We start from the raw sequence: 27,334 nt of genomic DNA, 5'->3' as shown, positions 1-27,334 counted from the left end.
CCATTCCAGCCTTCCAATACCTAAAGGAGGCATACAAGAAAGCTGGAGAGGGACCCTTTGTCAGGGAGCATAGTGATAGGGCAAGGAGTAATGGTTTTAAAATAAAAAAGGGTAGACTTATATTAGATATAAGGAATAAATTCTTTGCTCAGAGGGGTATGAGGCACTGGAATAGGTTGCCCAGAGAAGTTTTGCATTCCCCATCCCTAGAAGTGTTGAAGGCCATGTCAGATGGGCTTTGAGCAACCTGGTCTAGTGGGAGTTGTCCCTGCAAATGGCAAGGAGGTTGGAATTAGATGATCCCTAAGGGTCCCTTCTAACCCAAACCATTCTATGATTCTACGATTAAAAAATGAGCCCCCAGGTGAGACAGTCAAAATGAAAGCTTAGCCCGAAGATTTCATAGAATCATAGGATCATTAAGGTTGGAAAAGACCTCCAAGATCATCTGGTCCAGCTGTCACCCTACTACCAATGTCACCCATTAAACCATGTCCCTAAGCACCATGTCCAACCTTTCCCTAAACACGCCCAGGGACAGTGACGCCGCCACTTCGCTGGGCAAACCATTCCAATGCCTGACTGCTCTTTCTGAGAAGAAATCTCTCTTAATTTCCAATGTAAACTTCCCCTGGTACAACTTGAGGCCATTCCCTCTAGTACTATCACTGGTTATCTGTGAGAAAAGGCTGACCACCAGTTCCCCCAACCTCCTTTCGGGTAGTTGTGTAGAGCAATAAGGTCTCCCGTGAGCCTCCACTTCTCCAGACTAAGCAACCCCGGTTCCCTTAGCTGCTCCTCATAGGACTTGTGTTCCAGACCCTTCACCAGCTCTGTAGCCCTTCTCTGGACACTCTCCAGAGCTTCTTGTAGTGAGGGGCCCCAGACTGAACACAGTACTCGAGGTGCGGCCTCACCAGAGGTGAGTATAGGAGGACGATCACCTCCCTGGTTTGCTGGCTATACTATTCCTGATACAAGCCAGGATGCCGCTGGCCTTCTTGGCCACCTGGGCACACCTGGGCTCATGTTAAGGCAAGCATCGACCTACACCCCTTTTCCTCTGCACAGCTTTTGAGCCACTCTGCCCCAAGCTTGTAGTGCTGCATGCGGTTGTTGGAGCCAAAGTGCAGGACCCAGCACTTAGCCTTGTTGAACCTCATTCCTTTGGCCTCTACCCATTGATCCAATCCATCCAGGTCCCCCTGCAGGGCCTTCCTACCCTCCAGCAAATCGACACTTCCTCCCAACTTGGTGTTGTCGTCAATTTCTTCTTCATCTGCAAATTTCTTTCTTTTCTTAACTCAAAGATAGGGATAATGATCGATCCATTTGGCAAGATTGTTTTTATGAAATAATTAATGTTTGAAAGAACTGGTGAATATGAAAAACAATGCGAAATCGTATGTGTCATTATTAAAAGAAAATCAGTTATAGCTCTAGAGCTCTCTGGAAACTATAATAGTCATTGTTGAACTCAAGTACATATCCACAGTCAGTCATTATCTTTAAGAGAATGCTAGCTTTAAAGAGGAAAATACAGATTTCGAACACTGCTTTACACATTAGCATTTCAATAAAAGTTAAGAGGCCTCACTACAAAATAAATCTGGGGAATAAGAAAAGTAACAATTCTAATATTAATACTACTAATGATCACTGATGACAAATGGTAGGAAAGCTTATTATTTTAAGCAATTGTCCATGACGACTTAACCAAATTTTTAGACAATTGTGTTTGGCTCTACTTGTATCTCTTTCCACTCATGCTGATCTGGCATAACTGTTAATGGAGAGTAAATGTTAAACTCTGCACATATAGTCATGGAAACTGAATGTAAAGGGCTTAATTCTCTCATGGTGCAACTGTGGAATTATTCCAGTGCAGAAATTTGGCTCTTCACACGTGCACACGCAAGCACTTGGCTGCCAGTTTTTGTGCATAAAGCCAAACGCAAAACAGAAACAATGACGTAACTTATCCAGGCTCATACAAACGACCAACACATTCTGATTACAAATAAAAAATAATCATATAGGTGCATCATTAATACAGTGTAAAATTAATAACATTCCAAAAATAATTTTGTGAAACAAAGGCATTAAAGAAATCTAAATTTGACAGATTAATTTTTCATTGTGCAGTAGTCCTTTATGTGTAGTGGTGGGGTTAGTAGTAATGCAAGGAAGAGCCACAGTATACAACAGCAATGCAGAGCAGTTCTTCAGCAAAACAAGCAAACATAATGGTAAGCCAAACAAAGAGAACAATGAAAAAACAAGCTACCACTGAAGATATAAGCAGAGCTTAGTCCAAATACAGCAGAACCTAGAAAGTAGGGGCATCTTCTTTAACAAGAAGGTAGCTGAGAATATGATATGGCTGTTGAACTCTGTATTCATGGAGAATTTTGATATATTATTTAAAGCAGGAATAAAAGGTATTTCAACCATAACCAGGACCTGTGCAGGATTCTGTTAGTTCTTGTCACAACTGGAGACCTATTGGGAAAGAAACTATTGAAAATACTACAGGGCAGCACTGCTAGGCTTCGAAATAAATCTGAGCTATGCTACTCATAGTGAAAGAATGAAACAACTGTACAACAAACACTTGGTCATTCCTCTTGTGTCCCAGTTGGAAATCCATGGATGCATTGGGCTGCCTTGCTGAGAGGGTTAATGTGTCTTTGCACCACCACTCTTAGTCCTAGCTGTTCTGCCTTTTCTGTTTCTGACTAGTAGACTGTTGCTGGATGAGTCATTGAGCCTACATTGATGGTATTAATACATCAGAGATAGAAGGCTGGAACACTCTGCAGCAATTCTGGGGTCAGATATGGCTTTGTTACTCTTCAGTCGGCTAAAATTGTCTCCTGCAGGTGACCTCCTCTGTTTACACAGACAACCACTTCAGCAGGGAAAATTAGCTTGTCTGTTTGAAATTTACACACACAAAGGGATACCATTTATCTTCAAAAGCCACAAAAGAAGGGATCTTTCAAGAGTACTTTCCTTGTGGAAGACCACTTCCTGGCACTTGTCTGTGAGCATTCCTCTTTTACATGGAATTTGCAAACCTTTCAAGACACAAAAAATCTAGAATGAATTTACAGATCATAGAATAGCTTGGCTATCTGTGCAGAATAAATTTTCTATTCCTAATTTTAGAAGAAAAAAAAATATTTGTAATTTACTTCTTTTTTCCTCCCTTGAATTTTCTAGAACAGGATCCTCTCTAGTTTTACACATGTATTATTTCATCAAGTTAACATCAGTGTTTGGGCAGAATGCCACAGTGGAGACTAGGCTGTTTTATTTGCATTTTACAGTTTAGTTAATTCTGAACAGAAAAGGTAATAATTTAGCAAAGTTACACTGTACCAGCTAGAGCTGTCTGAGATTGAGCAGAGACACAGAAACATATCCTGGAGCAGCTCAGTCATACAGAGCTGAGCAGCTTTTGTTCACTGCCATTTATTCTGTTTTTCCCAAAGACATTTATTAATACATAATGCAATGGAGCCAAGGCTCACTATGTTCTTTCCTTCCTGCATGATATTTCTATTCCTCCAGGAGAAAAAAGAACGTCTTCTGACCTCTTTGCATTGTACACATTTAATAAGAAATACAATCCATTTTTCCATATTACACTTTCAGATTGCCTGATCATTTAATCATCTACCAGAGATATTTATGTTCTACAAAATCAGTAGTAAGAAATTTCACTTCCTGAAGTGACTTTTCAGTTATCCTTCTCTTGCCAATTTGCACATTACTTTCCAGTGATAATAGGCTATATTGTTTGTCAACATGTATGACAAGAGAAGGGAGTGATAAGTAATGATGAATTTGAATTAGTTTGCTAGACCACACTGAGTTCCTTAGACTTAGTGAACAATAAATTCTTTTTCAGCCAGTGTCATATATCTAAAAGCAGAAAATGAAATCCTCCTTTAAAGAATGACAGCTAATACCTATATTCAAGAGACTTCCAAACCAAAGCTTTTGCTACAAAGCAAATGTGAATTTCCATGGTGAGATAGTGTTACTTCTGCAAATTAAATTACTGAGATTATTAATAGAAACATTTTTGTAGCTCTTACATGTTTGAGCAATTTGAAGATTGGTTTCAAAACAGAGAAATTAGAACAAAATGCCAAAATTCTGAATAAATTCAGTATAAATATGGCTCAAAATTCAACAGAACTTGGCCAAAAATTACAGAACTGAAATAAAACATGACTTAAAGTGTCAAAATTAAACAACCTAGTCTATTCTATTTGCCTTCCAAAAGAGTTTATCTCAAAAGATTTTTCTCGGTAATAGACAGTTCTTTCATATGAAGTAAAAAGGCATAATGAAATCAGATTTTCATACTTACATACAAACAAACTGAGCAGAAAGACATATTTTTTCACGTTGAAGATAATTAAATTCTTGCATAATCTATCAAAGATGTGATGGAATCCCTCTCACTTTAAAATCAGGACTAAGCAGACCTTGCTAAAAACATTTTATTCTGAAGTTATAGACATGTTTCAAAATTTATTTGTTAAAGTTTTCCATTTGATAGTTCACTAAAATAAGACTCACTTCATTAATGGTCTTTTCAGGCCTTTATAATATTAATTATAAATCACTCTGCATTTATTATGTACCAACCAATAAGATATATCAGATTTTGATAAATGTGCATGTAATAGAACATTTCTTTGTAAATTTATTAATAGTATTCCATAGTTATTAAATTACAAACAAGTAATATGATATTTCAGATGTGGTAAAAGTACATCAATTTAACAATCCCTTATTCACATTCTGTATAGGGCTATGCTATTGAACTTACTGTTTCAAGGAATAGCTATTTGAATTATACATTGACATACATCTAGTGTTCATTAAAATATGTCCTTCTGACATATTTTGAAGCATTTTTTCTCAAGTATTCAGTGAATTATAGTGGCAACTCTCCTGATCTTTCCAGTTCTTAAAACTTAATTATTATTGCAATCATAAAGAGTCCTTTAGTCCTGTATTTCCAAAATTTCCCTCCCTAGCTTTCAAAGCTCGTCCTAAGGTATTGAAGTGATTAGTACACCTTCAATTTACAAGCTTTAAATAGTGCATCTACTACAGCTGTGATAGCATAAATATACAGGGAAGGAGGAATTTGACCAGAGAGTCCATATCTCCTTCAGACTATTGATATTTCTGGGAAAAAAAAAGAAAAAAAAAAAAAAGAAAAAAAAAGTTCAATTTGTGGATTTATATTATAACTTGGAATCTTCTACATGCACATATTTATTCTTTCTGTTCTATATGGAAGTTTGAGTTATTTCATATTCTCTTTCCTTTTTTTTTTTTGTATTACTTTAATTTTTTATTACATTATTTAGATATTCCTCATCCCTTGTGCGATATTACATAGAAGTCTGAAGTCATTTTATGTTGCATGTCTAAAATCTTACTTGACAGTTTTGTTCACTGCTTGCTAGCAAACCATGAGCAGAATAAGTTATATTTTAGCAAAAACAAAGAAGTAACAAATCTAACAAGTACCAAATAAAACATATAAAGAATAAAAATGTAGCTTGGACATTCGTAATAGAAAAGTAAATATGTAAGAACTGAGCTTAGTCCCCCAAACTGTATATTTACCATATAATTTGATGCCAGAGAAAAATAGGCTTAATAAATCATTTAACATATACGCACTAGGTTTACATGAGTACTGTTCTTCAGGCACCTTGGTGCCTGAATCAGAACCAAACCACTGAGGTTCCACTGAGCTCCATCCCTTTGAGGAACACTGGTATGCAGGTATTCTCCTCAAGGAGGTAGAACAAAGGTTGTACAGTAGTAGAAGCATGTTCACAAGAATCCTGTAGTTCACACTGATCACATTTTACTTCATTTAGACCATGAAATATAGGCCAGGTTTTAGTTGCTTAAACAGGTGTTTGGTCCCTTTTGAAACACCCTTGCAATTCCCATCAAATCTCTAGTAGTTATACCAGAAAAGGAGAAGCAGGATATAGCCTTTTAGGTCCTGTGTCATATATGCCAGGCCAATGTAGATGTCTCATACATGCCAGCATGTTTCAAATGGCACTAAGTGTTTATTTTAAGGCAGTTAAACTGAGAAGATAGAGAGCAAAGAAAAACAATGAATGCATTCAATGTCTCAATTTCTTCCAAACCTTCAAGAATTATAACCATAAGACATCAGTCAGATTCTGCCAGAATGCCATGAGTTTATGCATGGACTTCTTTCGAGAAGTGGGGTCAATTTACAGTGTCTCCAAATACTTTGTTTCTTCCTTACTTGGTCATACAATTGAAAATGTTACCATATATATATATGACCACACAAAGACAACAACAAGAAGAAACAATAACAACATAAAAACCTCCTCACTTCTCTCTTCTGCCAGACTTTAAGATATCTGTTGCTAGATTCTCCTTCTAGACTCACCAGCCCTCAGAAAATTCCTTGTCAGAAAGTTCCCAAATGAGCATCTTCAGGAGATCAAAGCTTTTCAGCAGTTGATCTGTTGCTTAGTTACCAACTCCCTGGAGTTATTACTTTGTTTGGAGTTATAACAGCTTTGTCCTGAACAGGAGTCAACATTCTGTCCAAACGGGCTTCCACCTGAAAAGAGGATCATCAGTGTTTAGCAGCCCTCTGATCACCTGTCTTTAAAACTGCAACACAGAAAAGGAAGTAAAAAGATGATAGAGAGGGACATCAATCCCACATACAAAGTGTATTTTACAGACTTAACACATGAACTCATGGAGTATCTCCAGTATCAAACAGAAATTGAAGGTTCTGCACAGACGGGTTCACAAACTGTCATATCACATTTGGAAACAGAAACCAAACTCCTGAAACTCTAACTTTGAAGGACAGCCAAGTCAAAGGTTCTGGCAAAGTCTTATCTAAAATTTAATAGAGAGCTGTTTAATTTAAGATGTTAACATTAAAAAAAATATCTGGAAGACACCCAAGACATTATAAAGCTATGATTTTCCAAATATTCTTCACTTAGTACATGCTTTAATACCATCTTTCTCATACAAATAATTAAGCATTTCATTTTTTTTAAATGTCTTGGGAATTAACATAATGTCAATTTTCTGTTCCAAATTCTGAATGCAAATACGAAAAGAAAGTATATAGTACAAAGGGGCCGTATAGTTTTTTTCTACAGACAGGTTGTAGAGGACAAAGGGGTTTTGGTGTCAATATCACATTTATTTCCTACTCAGTCTTCACCCTGCAGAATGCAACACCTTTATTACCTTTAATAATGAAAGCCTATTATTTCTGCAAGCAATTCTTGGCAATCCTAGCAAATCCCTCGCATAGTTGAAGTTGAGTATATTTGATATGTGGGTATTTATCATCATTTTAAGAATGAAATAACTGGAACTAAGTAAAAGTAAAATATCTCTGTCCAGTTATATTTCTCAAAAACACAATCCTCTGATTCATCAGGAAAATCACCAAGGAAACAACCACACCTTTATATACATATATACATGGACCATAACAGAATATATTATAAATTTGTTATGCATTTACACTTAGGCCATAAAAGAAAAAACATACAACATACTGTACACAGACACAGATATACATATATATTATATACACTTACTCTTTAATTTATATATATGCGTACATACACATGTATATAACCATGTATACTTGTGTGTGTACATACATAATATACATATATATATATAACATATTCTAGCATTACAGACTTATTTATATCCTAAAAGAGCAATTCACACACACACAGAAAAAAAATCTTATTAATAAAAATCATCATTTTCTCCATTTCCTCTTTTCACAAAATCTGACCACAGCAAAAATAATAATAATAAAATAATAATAATAATAATAAAATAGTAATAATAATAATAAAATAATTGCTCCTTGTTGCTTTTTTAATCCTTCACACAATACCAGTGGTTTCAAAACACATTAATTCTGGATAATTTGCCATAATCTCAAAAATCCCAGATAGTTGTTAAAGATAAATAAATAAATAAATAAGACAAAAATATTTACTAAACTTCAAAAGTCATAAGAGACTTTTCCTGAAGTCCTAAGATGCATTTGGCTCATATGTTTTCCTGCTTAAGAAAGAGGGTCTCCTCACAGAAACGCTATCCTCATTTGCAGGACTAAATAAAGGGGTATGCATCAGAAGGTTAGAGAGAACTAGCAAAAGAACTGCAATAGTGAAATAACACTGAAATTTTTTCATATTAAATCTGTCATGTGACAAATCTATTAAAAATGGTAGTTTTATCTTGAGATCACTCAATGTGTGATGAAACTATCTGTCTTTACACTCATCTCTGCCAAGAGTTCAACAGACTGCAGTTGTATGGCCTCAGAATTCACTGCAAGAAATGAACATTTACTTGACTAAAGACAAGGTTTTATCAGAGAGGAGAAGATGATGCATTACACAGCTCCACATTCAGCAGTCAGTGTCTTCTGAAAGCCTCTCTAATCGATGGCACTTCAGTGGAGAAATGTGAAACTTTAATAGACTCCCATTTGCAGTTTCACTCATAACTGAACTGGCATTTGACAGTAGATAATTTAGGTATGGAGCCACTCAGCAATAGCTAGGCTTGCCAAGCCTGATGTTCAAACTTAATCAGTTGCCACGGGTAGATAGCTGCACATCCTGCGGATCGCAGACCTTCAGAGAACTCAGTGGTGCAGGATATCATTTGCAGAGGGAGCTTGGCTGCTGGAGCATACTCATGGGCTGCTGTGGAGCCACTGCTCAGCAGGAGGGAAGGATTTTCCAGCCCAGAACAAAGCCCTGGTTGCAGAGCTGAGATGATGCCACAGCTGTGTGGCCATGATGGGCTGTGGCAAGCTGCCAAGGCCACATTCTCATGCAGATTTAGGCCTGTAAGTGTGCAGTGAACCTGAAATTGGTACAAGGAGTGCAAATGTGGGCCCCTTTTTGGAACAACTAACCTCACCTATTCAACTGTTTGGAGAAATTAACTCGGAACTTTGATCATATATCATAGTGAAGGAAAAAAAAAAAAAAAAGAAAAAAAAAAGAAAAAAAAAAGATTTACTTTTTACCCTCTGGTGGGGTAAAAATCAAAAATGTCTTATACAGCCTCAGAGGACAGCACAATCCACTCTACACACTCTTGTAGATGTTGCCTGTGTAAATGCTTTCTGTGAAAGCACAGCTACACATTTCAAATCTATTTTATCTACTTTGTAAAGAAGGGAATTTTTAACAAGTGCCTATGGTAGAAACAGAAACAAGGAGACATACAGCATGTTTCTTCCATACAACAGAAACATTCAGCCAAAGGTGATCTAGGGATGAGCCAGTGACTCCCACATTCCCAGTATGGCTTTGATAAATTGGAAGTGTCTTTCCTTGGGGAAGAGTCAGAAGCAGAAACAATGTTTCAGGTAAAGAACTCCACAACACCAGCAGTACATATGTTATATTGCATCCTCACCTCAAATCTGGCAGTCTTTACATAAATTGTTGGAGTAATTCTACAAAGTTTAAGCTGATGAAGATTCCAGAAATAGCAAAGAGTATTACAGGGGGAAAAATCCCATCTTGAGTATAACTTTGTAGCTGACTCTTCTGCACAGTATTTTCAAAACCTGCATGATTGGATATGGTTCATGGAGCTAGACATGGTTCATTAGACAAGTGTTCATAATGGCCTCCTGTTACATCTGCTGAAAGTAAAATGCTTTGATCTTGCATCCAGGAGCAGATTTTGAGACTGCCTACAATATCATGCATGCTGATGGTAATTTACCCTTAATTTTCCCATTCAGTTTGCACTGCAAAACAGCAGGGTGGTTGGCTTAACTCTAAATGCTGTAGTGTCAAAAAATCAGCAGGAGCCACTGCCAGTATTCATGTGAATTTTTTCTCTTCAGATTTGAAACAGAAAGACTTTACATTTATTTATTAATATTCCATAGCCAAGGAGATAGACAACTATCCTATCATATTCCATGAGACTCCCAGACATTTATTTAAATCAATTGACTGGTTTATTCATCTTCAGCAATCAACTATATATGCCTCTATCTGTTAACTCAAATTCCATATTAATTGAATACTATATTAATTCTTAATTACTTTCATAAGTATATTGCTAATATTTATTGACACAAAACTTTTTTTTTTTTCCTTCTTAATGAAGCTGAAGATATATGGCCAAAGTTTCATTGTTTTCATGTGTTTTGTTGTTGTTTTGTGTTTTGTTTTGTTTTGTTTTTTTTTTAAGAATATAAATTTGGTTTGCCGGGAAAAAAAAAAAAAAATCCTCTTATTTGCTTCTAAATTCCTATGTTAGTCTAGAATCAGAAAACCCAAGAGGTTTTTTTATTGTTGCTGTATAAATCAGATATTTTCATGTACCTGGTGTATTACATGTTCAAAATGGGAAACAAATCATTGGTCCAAAAGGTCTCAAGACACAGTGAATCTGATTCAATACGTTTCTTCAGAAAATAAAAGTGGTGTGTATATATATGTGTGTGTGTGTGTATATATATTAGTCAAGCCAGGAGAATTTTCTGCTTGAGAACTGAAACTCCCATGGAGTAATATTAACCATAAATAAATGGCACTTTTATTGTTTGTTTCATCGAAATGAGGATTTCACTCTCTGTTCGTGGCTTCCACTCTCCCAGTAATACAGACCTTCAAACGTAATCTCAGCCACAGGCTGCTGCTTCTGCTTCACAGCAACAGAGTCTCTCAATAGTCCCTGTTTGCAGAGGGGATTCAGCTACACATTTTCTCCCCTCTTCTTACTAGGATGAACTGTGAATGATTTAGCTATAGAAAAATTTGACAGCCACTTAAAAATACATGCAAAGAAAATCCACCTCAACAGTAATTTATTATCCAGACCCTGCTCCAGAGCAAAGGGTAGGTGGCATAGTTTTACTAAATGAGTCAAAGAACTATTCTGTACAATATATCTTTGAAGTGGCAAGTACTGAAACATAGAATATAAACCTAAAATATTTTTTGAAATTTTTCATGATGGTTTGATGAGAAATAAATTGAAATAGAAAGAATAACAAAATCCTTTTAAAAAGCCTGTTTTATTTTTTTATGTTTTATTTTTTATTTTTATATTTTTTTCACTGGATTGTCTTATTCTCCTATACAACACCTAGGTAAAAATCTGAACAGTCTAAGCCCTGTCTTTTTGAGAACAGCACTGCTCTTCATAAATTGATTCTTAGTTTATTAATTATATTCTTCTATTTTATGTCTACATACATTGTTTATTCTTGTTGTCATAAAAATAAAAATAAAAAAGATCACCAACTTTAATGCATCGCATTTTAATGAGGTACCAAATCTAACTAATGACAAACATCATCACTCCTGTGATGCATTTCACAAACACAAAAAGTGAGCATTTAAGTATGTTTAAAAATGAAATCCAGAATTTGGGAAAGATCACTAAGCACATGACCAATGTCATTCATTTCAGTACTGCTGGAAGGTATTCACAAACTAGAATGATGGATAGAAGCAATGAACTTGTGATAACAACATATCAGGAGCCCAAATCTTACTTTTAAGTGCTTTTAAATTCCCCCTGAAGTTATGAGCTCTTAGGCTACCAACAGATGTTGGGTGCATCTCACTTCATGTAGGTGTCTAAAAGTTAGTACTCTGAATCTAGTCTAGTTATCCAAGAATATCTTCATCAAATCCTTCCCTTCTTGGGGATAAACTTACATTTCCAAAAGGCAATTGATCTCATACAGAGATAGATGATTAAGATTGGGAAGATGCCTTGTCATCTCTAAATGTCTCTCCACAGACTGGAAAGGGTGGATAGATTAGACTTCAGGGGGTTATTTTTCAACAGGTAAAGTGAGATGAATTCCCCTGTCACTGAACATGCACTGCTACTTAAAAAGTCCTTAGGCGTGAGCTTAGGTAATACCATTGAAAATATATAATTACAGTGGAATGGAATACTTTGACCTTAAGAGTATTCTTGCCAAAATATTATTCTTTTCCAACCCAAAATGTTTTACAGATCTATATCAGGTTTCTATTTCTGACTAATTATGTAGTTGCTATTACATGCTACATAAGTATATAGACAGTCCCCCACCAGTGTCTGATTTTCAAAGGTCTCTCCCATAGCTCAGTCAGTGATGTCTGATCCTTCTTAGCCTAACTAAGACAACAAAACAATACCTCCAGAGACTTGAATCACTGTCTAGAAATGACAGATCCTTTCAATGGGTACTAAAGAAGGTGGATAAGGCAGAAGTTGGGGGTCATCTAGGCTCCTTATTGGGTTTAGTGAAATGTTTGAACTTGGATGGAGTGGGTCCCAGCCAAGTGTCCTACCTCAGGAATCAGACAAAGAAAATAAGCAAAAGCCAGCTACCACAGTGTATAAGATGGTAAGGTTGTTAAATGAAACTTCCATAAAAGAGGTCTTTAAAAAATTATATTATTACTAAACTACAGTGTAAGTCATAAAAATTCAATTTCAAATTCAAAATTCAATTCTGTCACTGTCTTGAATTTTGCTTAAAAAGCCCACTGCTGTTTCCACTTGCCTGAGCTTGTGTACATGTTATGCAACTGTACTCCACAGGAAATTTGAATCTATGACAGCTCTCAGTATGAGACCTGAACTCTAACAAAATAAATAAATAAATAAATAAATAAATAAAAATAAAATAAAATAAATCCTTAGCTGGGAGATCAGCAGTGTTAAGTCAGTATAATTTCCTAAATGCATGCAGTGTATGACCCTGCAGTTGTGATGTGCTGATATCAGTGCTGATGAGGTCAGTGTTAAGCCTACCTGCTTGAGAATAAGATTGATGGAGTTAGAACGTGTACCTGTTTTTGGCAGCTGTGAAAGTCAGATTGCCAGTTTTACATAGAAATGAAAAGTGGTAGGGAATCAGGAAACATGATTACAAAATCATAAAACAATGAAAAGAGCAATCAGCTGCAGGTACAATTCTTGAAAATGCTTCTAACACATCTATCAAAACTAAATATTATGTTTTCTGCTACATCTAGCCTATTAATAAAGATAAATTTATGTTAATATGCAGAAATGTAATATAATTCAGATGTTTATGTGACTTCTGATTAAAAAGAAAAAAAATAGTGTAGTTTTGCACTTTTGCAAATTAAATTGTGTAGCATTTTGTTATAAAATTCACAAGCACAACCTGCATGGTGAATGATATTTAATAATCTGGTTTACTGTATAAAATACAACATTTGGTGTAAATGATAATAAACAACCTACTTTTTAATTAGTTATTTCAGTTTTAGTAAGCAAGTTCCTACTAATGTTCCAGTTCTACTCTGTCACTTCATTTTGTCTGTATCACCAGGTAATGTTACAATTAAAGAAGTTATAGCATTATAATAAGCTAAACAAAATGTGAGAAGCTTGTTGCTTCATTCCTGTATGTCTGCTGAATTTCTCCTTGTAGAAACATAATGACATTGATAAATATAATTCTTTCCATTTTTTTTTCAAACTCTAAAGCACACATTTATTTAACCAAGCACTAACAATATTTCAAAAGGCCTGAAGATGTTAATTTTCTCATTATTACCACAACTATTTACTGGTCATAATAATGTGTTGTATTTTTACAGGCTAGTTAGGAGAACACAGCCATAAAATTTCATTATATTTATAAGCAGTGTCGTACTTGTAAGGTGTAGTCATCTGGATGATTAGACAAGACAAACTAAGCTCAGCATGTAATTTATACTCCTGGCTATATGGTCGGATGGTGAACTCAGACTGGATTATCTTGATTTCTCCTTCAGAATTCTTCATACAACTTTCTGAACACTTAGAAGAAAACAGGAGGCAAAGATGTCTTGCCTGAACTTGATAAATAGAAAGGTTAGTAGTGTCTGGATTTTTTTAGAGAAGAGTACCAAGGTTTTCAAGGGTAACTAATTGTTTTGTATGTCCAGTAAAATATTTACTTAATAACAATGACACTGTGTGATTAGTTTCAGTTCTTTAATTTGTCAGGATTTTAATCCTTAATTCATAAATTATGCTGGAATTAACTCAGGAAAATTAAATCATTTTCAATGCTAAAATAAGAGTATGAAATTCAAATCCACCATTTTCTTCAACACTGTTCTAAACTGCTGTATATGTAATTTTGAATGTCATAATGTTTGTTTTTCAACAAGTAGAAAGTCTTTACATCTTGCATCTGTCCATGTGCAAAATGAGCTTTGAGCATTAAAATACATTATTTGTACATTTCGTTTTATTTTTTTCTGGCCAGCACTCATCTCAAATTTACATTTTTTTACAGTATTATAAAAACAAGCACACAAGTAAATAGAAAACTGGAAACATGCCTCTTTATTTTTTTTTCTTTGTCATTGGTAGGACATTGTTCTACTTTGCCAAGTTTCTGAAATGAACCTTGTACTGCTGGTTCACTGCATGTTCCCAAATGAATAGAGTTACAGGATAAAAATGGAATTCCTGAATATGCCATAATGCTAAAGAATATATCTTTTTTTTAAGCTTTTGTAATGAATTTTCTAAAATTAAAAGGCAATGAACACAATTTTCTGAACAATGAGAGGTTTGTATTAGATCTACAATTTGAGCCATTGTAGGTTTTTGCCACATTTTTCTGAGGTTTGTTACTTTTTAAACTGATTTGCATGTATCATGAAAGTTACCCAGCTGTTCAGATGAATACATTATTTTGGCTTTCAAACAAACACATACACAAACACACAAAGCAAGACTATGCTGTGTGCGTAGGGAAGGAAAGGAGGAATAGACTCAATTATACATTATGCTTCATATATAAAAGAATTATATTTATACAGAGAAAACAAAAGTCAATTTTAAAAATAAAGGAATATATATGCCATATAAGTGAGTATTAAATGCCTTTCTGCACTGTGAAACATTGGTAAAGATTAATAAGACCAGGGAAATGAGACACTCTAAATGAGGCACTCTAGGAAAGGAAGAAAGACACTCAGTCAGCTTCAACAAAGAAGACAGAAAGTGAACATGACAGTCTTCTAACGTATATTGAACAGTTCTTAGTGTCTAACACTAGGAAATAGAAACAACATTACACAGTACTTACTACCTGTTGCATTTTTTTCTCTGAAATTTCCACATAATTTTGATAATCCCTTCCCAGAATTTATGAACCACTTGTTCTGCATTCTAAAAATCTCCTGAGAAATATCTTTTTTATAAAATTTAGATGCAGTAAAGTTTAGATTGTAACTGTTTTTCTAGCTGGGATCAAAGCCTCATATAAGCCTGTACAGGTCCACCAAGTGTTATGGTCTTGTTTAAAATGGACACCTTTGGGCAGTGTTGCATCACAGTCACAGAATAGTAGAGGATGAATGGAGACTCTGGTGATCATGTAGTCCAACCTTTGCTCAAAGGTTGCTCAGGGCCATGTCTAGTTGGATTTTGAGTACCTCCAAGGTAGGAGACTCCAAAACCTCTCTGGGCACCCTGTATTAGACCACCCTGTCTGTTAAAAACCAAACCAAACCAAACCAAACCAACCAACCAAACAGACAAACAAAAAAAAAAAAAAAACAACTAATGTTTAAAAGCAAAACTCTTGTCCTCTTAACCTCACCCTGTCAGATATTGACACATTGATAAGATCCCCCTCAAGCTGCACAGTGCCATCTCTCTCAGACATGTTTTGTATAATAGATGTTCTAGTCCCTTAATCAATATTGTGGTCCTTCTCTGGACTTGTTGCAACATGTCCATGTCTTTCTTGCACAAGAGAGCCCAGAACCGCATCTGGAACTCCATATGTGTCTCACCAAAAGCTGAGCACAGGGGAACAATCATTTCCCTTGATCTGCTGGCAAGATTACTCTTGTTGAAGCCTAGGAGGCAGCTGACCTTCTTTGCTGCAAGGGTACATTGCTAGTTCTTGGCCAACTTATTGTCTAGTATCACCCCTTGTCCTTTGTAAACCTGCTTTCCAGCCAGATAGCCCCTAGCTTGCAGTGGTACATTGGACTGCCCCTCCTAAGGGCAGGACTTTGCACTTCCCCTTGTTGACTTCATGAAGTTCCCATTGGCCCACTTCTCCAACCTTCTCAGGTTGCACTGAATAGAGGTATCCCATCTGATGTATCAGCTGAGTGGTATATCCCAGTTGTATATTATCTGCAAACTTCTCGAGGGTGCATTCTCCCTTCATAATCCAAGTCTCTCATGAGAATGCTGAACAGCATTTGCCTACTGTGGACCCCTAAAGCATACCACTAGCTTCCAGCTCGATATTATGCCACTGATTGTGAAACTCTGAGCCTGGCAGTTCAGGCTGTTTTCAGTGCATCTCACTGTCCTAGTCTGTACTTTATCAGTTTGTCTGTGAGAATATTATGGGGGGCAATGTTGAAAGCATTATTAAAATCAAGATAAACAATATCAGATGCTCTCCTTCTGTCCTCAGAGCTAGTCACTTCATCAAAGAGGGCTATTGGTCTGGTCAAACATATTTCCCCTTCAAAAATTCACGCTGACTACTCCAATTTCATTCTTGTCCTTTATATTTTTAGCAGTAGCTTCCAGGAATACTTCCACTATCACCTTCCCAGGGATTTCAACAAGGCTGACTAGCCTGCAGTTCCCTTCAAACTAATCTTTCAAAGGTAATCCAGTGTGACCTTGTAATGACAATGGTTAGCTTACTCATTGCTCTTGGGTGCATCCCATCAGATCCTGTGGGCTCATGTATGTCCAATTTATTTAAGTGTTCCTGGACCTGATCCTTCTTCAGAGAGGGTAAATGTTTCTTGCTCCATACTTTCCAACTGGTATCAGGACCCTGTGAGTGCAGTAGGCAAGTCTTACAAATAAAGACTAAGGTGAACAAGGTATTAAGCACCTTGCTCTTCTCTGTGTAATTTTAGTATAAGAAAGAAATACTTTCTATGGAACCTAGACATGTTCCTTTCAAATTCTACTAGGTTTCAACTGACAATTTTCATTTGACCCTCCTTTCCCTACCCCTATGTGAAAGGACTGGCTTTCTACTCCAAAATTATGGGAGAATTAGTTCTGCAGTAGATTCAAGCTTCAGCAGACCAGATACACCTTTTGTATGATTACCTCTCTTTTCTTTTCTTGGTCAGTAATAATAGTTTTCTTCAGTAAGCCTGGGTGTAGTTCTTAGTATGAGATAACATAAGAAATAGTAAAAGATAGCCATTAGAGAAAGAATAATCAATGACTATGAGCATCAATTTTCCATATGAGTCACTATTACACACAGCCTCGATATATTTGATTTTGTTGCGCTAAGCAGAATTTACAGCAGACTCAGGGACTTCCAAGGGCAAAAGATTAGAATTAGTCCAAGTAACCAACATAGTTATTCGCCTGTTTGCACTCTGACAAAATCTTAAAATCATGGTTAGCTACCTGTATTACAGTGAGACAGAGGTTGCTATCTACAGATGTCTGAATCCTTAAAACTTTGTTGCTGAACTTCAATAAAAAAAATACCCTAACATAATAACCCTGATATCATTTCTTTGAATTTACTTTGATATTAGCTATCCGTGTTTCAAATCTGATAGCAATTTTAATTTCATTCTATATCTATACTGTTGTGGTTTAACCTGGTGGACAGCTAAGCACCACACAGCCATTCACTCACCCTCCCCCAGAGGGAGCTCTCTGGAATGGGGGAGAGAATCAGGAAAAAAAATGAAAGCCTGTGGGTTGAGATAAAAATAGTTTATTAGGACAGAAAAGACAGGAAAATAATAATAATAATGATAATAGTACTACTAATAATAATGTGTACAAAACAAGTGATGCACAGTGCAATTGTTCACCACCCGCTGACTGATGCCCCCAAGCAACTGGTCCCCCCACCTCGGCCAGCCCCCCCCATATTAATTGTTCAGCACGATGTCTGATGGTATGGAATACCCCTTTGGACAGTTTGGGTCAGCTGTCCTGGGTCTGTCCCCTCCCAGCTCCTGCTGCACCCCCAGCCTGCCCGCTGGCAGGACTGTGAGAAGCTGAAAAGTCCTTGGCTTAGTGTAAGCACTGCTCTGCAACAATTAAAACATCAATGTGTTATCAACATTATTCTCATCCTAAATCCAAAACAGCACCCTACCAGCTACTAGGAGGAAAATTAACTCTATCCTAGCCAAAACCAGGACATATGCAATCAGCATTTTTGTTTTACAAATATTATCTCTGACATGATTTACCATGTATATCTGTTCTACACCGTTTGCCATTTACATGTTCAAGTAACTGTTCAAGTACATTTTTTTCATCTGTGATCATGAAAAACTTGGACTTTTTCCACTCTTATTAATAGGAACCTTGAATTATTGTTATATCTGAGGAATCATTGAACCATAGAATCATTAAGGTTGGAAAAGACCTTCAAGATCATCTGGTCCAACCATCACCCTACTTCCAATGTCACCCACTAAACCTTGTCCCTAAGCACAAGGTCCAACCTTTCCTTGAACACCCCCAGGGATGGTGACTCCACCACTTCCCTGGACAACCCATTCCAATGCCTGACTGCCCTTTCTGAGAAGAAATGTCTCCTAATTTTCAACCTAAACCTCCCCTGGCGCAAAGTGAATAGTGCATAATACAGATTTGTCAACAGGACTTTTTGTTTTCTAACACTTAGTTAGGGTCTAAAGCTTCATTTGGAACTTCATGCATGAGCTTTCAGCTTTACATGTGGTAAGCTTACCAGAACAGGCGGCTGGCAATAGTTTTGCTCGTGAGTTATTTCAGACTTTGACCTGAGAATAGTTGTCCCCAGAATCTTGAGAGAAAGAAATTAATTGTAAAAATAAAAAGGGGCAAGAAAAAGTATTTCCAGACTGTGATTACAAAAGTTTCCCTTTTTCTTACTGCGACAAAGCTGACCTTTTGAAGTTTGCAATGACAAAACTGCTACAAATCCAACATAAACAATCCTTCAATAACAACATACTCAGCTGTGGTATTATGCTTTGTTGGCATATCTTGCAAACTACTGGAGTGATTTTATCATTAAATAGCAGGTTATTTTAGAAAGCTTATTAAAAAAAAAAAAAGACAGAAGGATAGTGGAAATGGGAAAGAACAATGGGACAAGAATAACCATTTTGCATAGATTCTCAAAACAGCAAATAGGGGTAGGTATTCTAGAAAAAGAACTCAAAGTGGTAACATTGTCATCTGTGATATAAATAATTGAGCGTGGTTTCTCAGATTACAGCTGAATGTTCTCTAGTTCTCCAGCAAAAGGATGAAGAGGATTCTGTCATTCCCTGCATACTGACAGAACTTGGGTTGCAGAGGAAATTAATATGTAAAAATAAATAAATGAATAAAATACACATTGAGATGGTATATATTATATTATATATACTATAAACAAGTGTGCTTTTTAAATGCAATCACATTTTATCTGTAACGTGAACCAAGATCCAATTTCTGAAAGATCTTTCCAAGTTCCACAGTTTAGAGTTAACCTTTCCTATATGGAAATGCAGAATTTCTGGGACATGCAAATATGTCTGTAAAATGAGTACTCCTGAAGAGTAGAGGGTTGATTCATATTTCTAAAGTCTGAGGCAAGTGAGCCTGAGGACTAGTAATGCCTCAGGTAATGCCTAGCACATGTAGCTCTAGACAGCTATACAGAAATTCTTCTAGCTAGTGAACAAATAGCTTTTGTGTATGGGAATGCCTATAAGAATCTCTGTAGTGAAAAAGGTAAAAGAGAAGCAGCAGGATAGGAAGAATGATCACTAACACAGGGCACTGGAATCCATACTGAAATATTTGGAATTTACCAAATAAATATTATCAAGAAACTAATGTTGAGAAGACAAAGGAACTGAAGGGGTCTTGATTTTCTCTATCTATTCATGATTGTCTATTTAGGGTAAGGAAAGAGCTGAGACAGTCTGGGGTTTATTAAAATCTTCATTCAATTTTCCTTTGTTAATTAAGAAAAATCAAGGAAGAGATATACAAGCTCTATTTGATTAGAAGTATTTATGCAACTTTCTGTCCTAACAGATTGCATTTCAAAGTCACATTCACAAAGTCACAAGTGCTTTAAAGAAGTAGCTCTCTTCTGATCTTTTAGATTTAATTATTCAGACTTTTTTTTTTTTTTTCTGGAGTCTGTCTCATATTTGTCCAACACAGTTTATAAGACAAGGCTTTAACCCGGGACACTTAAGCAGTTGTGCTCTGCTTTCAGGCAGCAGCCAGATACTCAAGCTGTCATCTTCATAAGCATCAGTTCTCTTGTGTTCCTGAATCTCAACATCTCTTTCAGCAGCATGTGTATCTCCCAGTGCCCTCCACAGATGAACAACTTTGCATTAGATAAACAGGCAGATTAGTGCTTTCAGGACTAGATCCCACCCAATATCCTCTATACCTTTCACTCCTTTCATCATATTAAAACATTTGTGGGTAATTCTTCCTCTGTATAAAACAGGTGAGCAAAGTTTCATATAGAGAAACATTTAACTCCTATAAATATCGGATACAAAGCCACGTAAAAAGATCTGATTTTCACTGCATAAATTTTAAATTGATGTCTAGCATTTATGCTTCCCCCCAACCCCCATTCTCTTCAAAACAGCTCCTCTGCCACTATAATTATTTTTTCCATTATATTAATTTCTCCACAGTACATTGCTTGTTCATGTCATATTCTTCAGTGCCACGTATACCACAGTTGTGATTTTAGGAGGTCCAGTAGATTAGGTTTGGGGCATAATTCTCGCCCTCTAATCAGACATGTAAATTAACAATGAACTGCATTGACACACTCACAGTAATTTATTTCTGTTGTGTATGTACTCTGTTAAGTATGTATTCAGAGTAGTAGGTCCAAAATTTGACTTAGATATAACTGAAGATAGAATTTAACTTACAGGTAAATTGGTATTAACATTCAAATTTCTCTATGATAGCTATGAAACTTTATTTTTATTTATTTATTTATTCATTTATTCATTTACTTATTTATTTTCCTGTAAAAGGTACCTGTCTCAGATAGCTGTAGGATAATTAATACTGAGTATTTACTTTAGAATGACAAAAGTCACAGAGCCTTTTCTTTCTTTTTTTTTTTTTTTTTTTTTTTTTTTTTCCACTTTTAAGACATGAACACCAGCTATGGGCTAGCTTGCTTATTTTTAACTGCATTCCTTTACTATATAAAATGAAAATAAGAAGAAGACCTTGCAACATCACCCTGGGCCTGGCAACAAATTCTATACTGAGATCTTTCTAGTGTAAATTAGCATAACTCTCTTTGTTTAATTAAACTTGCTGACATTTATGCCTCCAGCTTTTTAATGTTCCAGAGGTGATTCTCAGAGCCGCAGCATATCTCAGCCTTTACCAGTGCACCTGGGTTAAAGTCAAATAGGGAGGAGATAGTCAGCAGCTCTTTAAATCAGACCTATGTATTAGAGCCATTCAAGAGATGTATCCTTTTATCTCAAGGCTGGATTAAACTATAAATATTTAATTTGAGGTCTTTTTTTTTTTTTTTTTTTTTTTTTTTTTTTTTTTTTTTGTCATTCAGGTAGTTAGATTTCTTTTTCCTTTTTCTTGAAAACAAACCCAGTCACTTCGGGTTCATGCAAAATATTTTGTTCAGTCTTAAGTCTTAATATTTTATTTCAGTATATTTGAAATAAGAAGCAGAGAAGCCACATTTCAGATAGTAAAATGTATCATGATTTTACATTTTTATCTAATAATCTTGTGCTCAGAGAATTCAGTTAAAAGTATGAAATACATGGGGTCAAGACCTTTTTTGTGTAAGGATCTGACCATTTGCAGGACACAGAGTTTACTAAAGCAGTACCATATATTTTGGTAGATGTAGCTCTTCCTCAGTCTTTTCTGTCAGACTCATGATATTCTGTACAGACTATTTAAATATTCATTGGACAAGAGCAAAGCATAAAAATGACTATGTGGCCTGCTTTTTCATGTGTTCTTCTGGGCAGGATACATTAATTCAAATCCCTTCTCTGAGTCAGCCAAAAATAGAACTGCTGTTTCTCAGTGTTCCAACACCTTACTTGTAGGGAAAAGCGACTTTGACTAACTGGATTTTTATGGCAAATGCTTATAAGATGTCTTCACATTTCAGAATGCTCTGTCACTCTTAGTTGGTACAATAACAATTTGGTATATTTGACTCTGAGTTGTGTTTCCTAGTGAATGACTGATTTGTTGACAATGTAATACCCAGCTATACTGGATATCCTTTATAAAATACACATACTGAAAAGAAAAGAACAATCAGTGAAAAAGCTACTCCCACTTACCAGATAATATCAGAACTTTAGAACACTACAGCATTTCTCACTTTATTTATTTAGCACTTTGATTTTATTTTTCTTTTCTCTTCTCCTCCCCCCCCCCCCCCCCCCCCCCCCCGCCCCCCCCCCCCCCCCCCGCCCCCCAATGATATTTTAAAGAAATGAGAAATGTCAGGAAGGAAGCGTTTGCCTCATCATATCCAACATTGATTCCATTTCAAAGGAAGACATTATTTCATAACCATCTGCAAAGAAGGGATGAAATAGGGTATATAACTTTAAGTAAACTCGCAAGCCATGTATTTTTTGGCATTTTAACTAATCTTTCTGAATAATTTAAGAAAATCATCTCTATTTGTGTTCACACTGCACCTAACACAATAGAACTATGTTGCTACAATGGAAATCAGTCTGTAATCTCTGGTACAATATAAATATGCTATGGGGAAAAAATCTACTTTAAAACATCTATCACAGAAGCACCAGAAAGTGAGCAAAGTCAACAACAGATGGAAGATATTCTGCTTTACCAGACCTTAGTGGTCTTCATCAATAGGACTGAATCATAGAATGGCTTAGGTTGGAAGGGACCTCATAGATCATCTAGTTCCAACTCCCCTGCCATATGTAGGGATGCCACCCACTAGATCAGGTTGCTAAGGGCTTTCTTTGTCTAACCTTGTCTTGATCACCTCCAGGGATGGGACATCCACAACTTCTCTGTTCCAGTGCCCCACCACCCTCTGAGTAAAGAATTTCCTCCTAACCTCTAATCTAAATCTCCGCTCTTTCTGTTTAAAACCATTCCCCCTCATCCTGTCATTATCCAATTGAGCAAAGAGTTGCTCCCCATCTTTTTTATAAGTCCACTTTAAGTACTGAAAGGTTGCAATGAGGTCCACCTGGAGCCTTCGCTTCTGTAGGCTGAACAGCCCCAGCTCTCTTAACCTTTTCTATAGTCTTACTTGCGGTCTCGAAGACTCCTGAAGGCAGGCCTTCCTGGGAGCCACTAGGAAGGAAAAGTCTCTCTTCTGGAGCAGTTAACCCTTTGGGTGAGCAGTTGTGAGAATGACAAAACTTCTGACATGAAGGTGTTTAAATATTTTTGTAAGAATAGCAAAGGACTGTTGCATAGGTTCTTCGGTACTCTAGTGCCTTAGCCACCAACACCAACCACATAGGAAAGGACACACAAATGAGGGTGGTCTTCTTTGCTCTGTCACTGGACCCATCGCTGCTCTTTCTGACTAGCTACTAGGGAGAGTTTTTCTTCTCTCTTTTCTCTATTTTCTCTTTTTCACTTTTATTTTTTCTCTATTCTCTTCCTCTTCTCTTCCTCCCTTCCTTCGTCTCTTGCTCCCTCCATCTCTCTCTCTCTCTTTGTAACTTTCACCACTGACAGTCTGTGTGTGCCATCAGCTATGAGCCCTGCTAATATCCCTCTGTGCAGGTGAATCTGTCCCAACATCCTTTGTGTAACAGGATCTGCGATTAGGATGGCAAAAGTGACAAAGAATATTGTGGATTAAACATAAAAAAGAATTCTGCACAGTAATGGAGAAAGAACTGGAGAGAATTGAAGAATGCTAGTGAACTCTCAGAAGAGAACATTCAGAAACTGGAAATGAAGAAACAAATTCTCAAAATATATTTCACAGGCAGTATAAGAAATCCTGACATTGTGAAGACAACAGCAAAAGATACCAATTTACTACTGTCCAATTCGTTATGTTAGCAATGTATTTGGTTATTTTCTTTACCATCCATGTGCACTGGTATTTTTTTTTTTTAATTATTTTTTTGGATAAATTTCTTAAATGAATCCTGAAGAAAGGGTCTGGTACTTATACATTTGATCATTGGTATAAAAATGACTATAGGTAACATCCCAGTTTTCATTCAAATTTTATTTCTTTTGCTATCCATCTGAATGATTATAAATAAAGAAGGAGTAAAGCGAGCTAGATATTGATATGTTTCATTTTCTATTTTCAGGTTTCATATATGAGACTAAGTCTCAAAATCTGAAAGAAGAATAGCACAGATTTTCTATTTTCCTATTCATAAACAGAAGAATTGGGTATTTCTGAAGCACATGAAGCAAATAAAAGTCTTTTTTATTATTATTCATAACTAAAATTCTGGTCTATTTTTATTCTTACTATAGCTTTTATGGAAAGCTATGCATCTGAGTCAGCACCTCAAAGAAAAGCTAATTTTCAATTCATGGCATCTATTTATTTTCCTCCAATTACTTATCTTCATTTCCTTCTCATTTCATTTTTCCTTTTTGATTCTCATTCCCTCAGAAGAAATTGCTATATAGTGCAAATCTATTTGAGAGAGATATATCATATACTTGAGTAGTCTTTAGTTTTATTATTTTTTTTGTTTTGTTTTGGTTTGATTTTGGTTTCTTTTTAAACTACCATAACTACATGGTCTTGATATATAGATCTAGAGTCTGGGAAGGAGAAAGGCTGTATGGGAGGAACGCCCATTTGTGCATTTTGTGATTGTTTTTGTGGTCAGATCTTCAGTGTCATTTTTCACTCTTCCTTTCCATACTGTGGTGTTGATGGCCTGTCAGGTTTCTAAATTTATCTTTCATGTTTTGTTTTGTTTTTTTCTTCACTCTTTGGCTTTTGCCAAAGCTTGATTCTATTCCTCCTAGCTCCTCTGCTTTCTTTTCTGTACTGTATGTCATTTTCTCCACTCTACTGTATCATCAGCTGTGATTGCTAAAACTTGTGTTATTTTCAGTGATATTAGGGTCCAAGGACATGTTAGACATATGATTTTGTATGCACTTCTGTTTTAAAACTTAAGATACTCAGTGTTTTTGAATAGTGTAAATTTCCAGAGAGGATCCTGTAAAATGTTTGACAGAAGTACATAGTCATTAAAAATTCACTCCAATCTGTAGACATATCTAATCGCTGTCTTTGCAGTGGATTTTCTTGGTGCTCATCCTGCACTTACCTAGAAACATGCTGACACTTTTAAGTATTCCAGTGCAGCAAAGTTTTCAATATAAGCCTTGAAAGATAGTTCTGTGAATCATCCATCCACAGCAACAGAGAGAAAAAAGATATTCATCCAGGTTTATGGGGAGAAGATATTTTTTCATTATCTTCCCCAAACAAGTGTCTTTGTCTTAATGATGGCAGAGCAAAAGGAGTCTTGCTTACATGTACAAGAAATTGCTAGTTGATCTTACCCATGGTCCACCACAGTATTTGATGCTTGGGCACTGCTGCAGTTTCCATGACCTATGACACCACAGAGCATTAGCAGATTAGGAAATATAAAAATATATTTTATTTACTTACAAATAAAGGACATGGAAAAAGAGTGTCCTGACTGTTATATATATTATTTCTACAATAACCGTGATTTTTGGGTTTGGTTTTGTTTTTTAAAGACTACTTTGCAGAAAGAGAAATGGCAGGTACAGCAGTAAGTCTGCTATTAAAAATCATGTGCTCAGTTCCCTAGAGTGCTTATCCTGATTTGAACAAATATGGATCCTGCAACTGAAAGCTTAACATTGAATGTCAAGTACTTCTGAAGTTTCCCTGGAACTTGAACAAGTCAGATCTTTACAATTTATTTATCTTAACATATTGCTTCTCTCTGACATTCAGACTTTAATATTACCTGACTGAGTACCATGGTAACAAGTATATAAAAATGTAGCAACTTGGGCCAATCATTCAGTGAAATTTAGACAGCTTTCTCAATTTACCTTAATTGAGGACATGACTGAGGATCCTAAAGCGCAAAACAGATATGCAAAATGAAGAGTCCAGCTGCTCAGAGAGGAACACTTTCCAAATATAGGGTGACCAAAAGACTGACAGAGGCTCCCATTTATAACTCAGACAGGGTTAACTGGAATAGCTGGAAGAGTCTGTTTAGCAGATTTTTCAATTTGCAGACAGTAACAGCAAGGATCTAACCCCAAAGACTCTGACTAAAGGAGCATTCTTATAATAAAAAATTATCTGAGCCATCAAGCCATAAGTAATCACATCGTAGGGAGCACGGAGAAGCTAAGAGCAATTTTAACATTGGTACTCTATATTAATGTATGCTAGTTCAGAGTAGTTCCATACTCTATTCTTGATCAAAGACGGCTTTCCTTCTTTACTTTTAGTCCTGATTGAAATGACTTAACTGAAAAGTAACTGAAAAATTTTCAGCGGATCTATGAAATAAATGCATTCTCTCAGATCACAATCTTACTTGTGTTAATTCTGCAGGGCTAAAAGGAGTAAAACTGAAAATACTTTTACGTTGGTCAGCAGCTCCAAACACCCAGAGGAAGTAGAGCTGAGTTAAGTAGAACTATTTTTACCTAGCCACTTTTCAGAGAAGTACAGCAGTTCAAATATAAAGATGATGAAATCATAACAAAGTGAAGAGTGAATGATTAAAATCACCAGAACATTCTGAGTGTGACTTTGCTTGGGTCAGAAGTGAGCACGTACCCAGAAACAACCTGAGAATCTGTATCCAAAGAAATGGTGCTTCTAGCAGGAGCAGAGCCCACCTGAAGAGAGGCAAATGGATACACTCCTTTCACTCTAGGTATGGGATTCCTATTAATAGCAAAACACAAAAATATACAAGAAACAAGGTTAGAACAATTCCTTATACAACAGTTCAAGAAAACAATTTAAACTAAATTCCCAAAGAACATTCTTAGAGAGCTTACAATTTGTTCAGATGTCAGTATCCTCCTTATAAACACTTACAAATGTTGACGCTTACACAGAGGCAATAACTGTGTTAAGAGGGTGCATTCAGAGAAGTGTTGTCAACAGGTCAAGGATCCTCCCCCTCTACTCAGCCCTGGTGAGGCCACAGCTGGAGTATTGTGTCCACCTGTGTATGAG

The 27,334-nt window shown here is 36.2% G+C and overlaps 2 long non-coding RNA genes across 2 annotated transcripts; one reads left to right on the top strand and one right to left on the bottom strand.

The window, feature by feature from the left end:
• Window positions 1–6,425: 6,425 nt before the first annotated feature.
• On the top strand, window positions 6,426–24,978 carry LOC121068458. The gene is made up of 3 exons (XR_005818894.1): window positions 6,426–6,768; window positions 13,887–13,965; window positions 24,429–24,978. It is a non-coding gene; the product is annotated as an uncharacterized LOC121068458 (long non-coding RNA).
• A 128-nt stretch (window positions 24,979–25,106) lies between these two features.
• On the bottom strand, window positions 25,107–27,036 carry LOC121068334. Its single transcript, XR_005818810.1, has 4 exons — window positions 26,927–27,036; window positions 25,625–25,705; window positions 25,416–25,486; window positions 25,107–25,304 (listed from the first exon to the last, which is right to left on the bottom strand). It is a non-coding gene; the product is annotated as an uncharacterized LOC121068334 (long non-coding RNA).
• Between the last annotated feature and the right edge of the window lie 298 nt (window positions 27,037–27,334).

This window comes from Cygnus olor, chromosome 3 (genome assembly GCF_009769625.2).
Source record: "Cygnus olor isolate bCygOlo1 chromosome 3, bCygOlo1.pri.v2, whole genome shotgun sequence".
Lineage (NCBI taxonomy): Eukaryota > Metazoa > Chordata > Aves > Anseriformes > Anatidae > Cygnus > Cygnus olor.
The sequence above is the reverse complement of the archived record's forward strand: the minus strand, read 5'-3'. Positions and strand labels throughout refer to the sequence as shown.